The sequence below is a fragment of the Rhagoletis pomonella genome, unplaced genomic scaffold (assembly GCF_013731165.1).
Source record: "Rhagoletis pomonella isolate Grant_MI unplaced genomic scaffold, Rhpom_1.0 Rhpom_scaffold_24418, whole genome shotgun sequence".
Taxonomy (NCBI): domain Eukaryota; kingdom Metazoa; phylum Arthropoda; class Insecta; order Diptera; family Tephritidae; genus Rhagoletis; species Rhagoletis pomonella.
Window position 1 is genome coordinate 75 of NW_023482909.1, and position 1657 is coordinate 1731.

General features: G+C 34.5%; 1 non-coding gene across 1 annotated transcript; it reads left to right on the plus strand.

The window, feature by feature from the left end:
* The first annotated feature begins 508 nt into the window (after positions 1–508).
* On the plus strand, positions 509–580 carry Trnak-cuu. Its single transcript has one exon. It is a non-coding gene; the product is annotated as a tRNA-Lys (tRNA).
* Positions 581–1657: the final 1077 nt, after the last annotated feature.

Consider the following 1657-nt stretch of genomic DNA (forward strand, 5'->3'; position numbering starts at 1 on the left):
ATCTGGGCAATTTTGTAAATCGTGCGTTAGTCTTTTGCGAAAAGAACTTTGATGGCGTCATACAAGCCATGACCCTAACCAAGGACGAACTCGTACTTTTGGCACTTATAAATCGTGAAGTCCGTGGCTATGTAAACTCACTTGAAAAGGCCAAATTACGTGATGGCATTCGACATTTGCTTTCAATTTCTCGCCAAGGCAGTGGTTATATGCAAGCGCAACAGCCGTGGGTGTTACTGAAAGGCAATTAAATGCCAAGCAAACTCAGCTGATAAGCCCGCATACGGAAAAAAGCTACTGAATCCGAACTGGTCATATTTGGCAAAAAAAGGCCTTGCATGGACAAATTTTAACTAAGGCCAAGAAAAAAAAGGCAACGGAAAATAATCGCGAGTGGTGGTAAGTTTACGATGAAATTAATGAACGCTGCCCTACATTTACTATCATTTTGTGCCAATAATATATGCAGCACTTCTGCGATTACACGACTGATATGAAATTTTGATTTGTCGGCTAGCTCAGTCGGTAGAGCATGAGACTCTTAATCTCAGGGTCGTGGGTTCGTGCCCCACGTTGGGCGCCAGAAGTGAAAAACCTGAAAATGTACTGAATTTTCCCCAAGTGTCCTGCATTTGTCCCGCATTTTATTCGTTATTTTAAAATTATCGGACAATGGATGGATTTTTTCAAAAAAGTGATTTTTGGTACTTTTCGTAGCTTTTCTTCAATATCTCATGAAAAAATCTCCCAATCAACGTAAGCGACTTACAACTCGAAGGGTATTGATGTGCCTCTTACTAAAATATATGACTTGTGGCGACTTCAATGAAAGTTATCATTACCATTTGCATTTTGTCGTCGAAGTCGTGGAAAGTGAGATTTTCAATCAAATACGCAGATTCATTTGAATATTTTTTTTTCATTATTTTAAAAATTCGATAAGGAAGATATATCACTACAGTAAATTTTGAGCCAAAGAAATGTAGAAATGTAGATGCTATGGAGCGCAATCTGCACAAATTATATATTCCTGTAAAGGGAACTTTGTAACTCGTCGTTTACGTCGATTCTTGACGTCGATTTTTGACAAATAACTGCGAAAAGTACCAAAAAAACAAAAAAAATTTATTGTTTCCGTTTTGAACGACTCAACATTTGCCTATAAAATAATATTTTAAAGATTTTCACTTTTCGTGTAAGCTATTGTAATTGTAATATGTCGTGCGATACTTTTATAAATATTCATGTACAAAAAAGATTAATATCGATGAAGAAAACGTGATTCATTTTTAAATTTTAAAATGTATTAAGAAATTAGAATCATAAATACTCTTTTGATATTTTTATGCTACGTTTTTGAAAAATTGTCCTTCATTTTGAATCCATATTTATGGTCACCGTATGTATAACACAAAATATCGTTGGAAGAGTCTATTGTTTATATGTATAATATTTAAATGTCCTCGCTGTGCACTCTCCGTTGATTAGCTACCACTTGCTTGTGTTTCCGTTTCTTCCACTATAAGCTTGGCATTTTATTTAACAAAAAAAAAGCATACCAAGCTGCTTGACAAATGTAATTCGTAACCGATTAGAAGAAATTTTAAACAAAAAAAAACCACTTTATTTTGGAAATTTTAAAACAAAAACGAAAAAC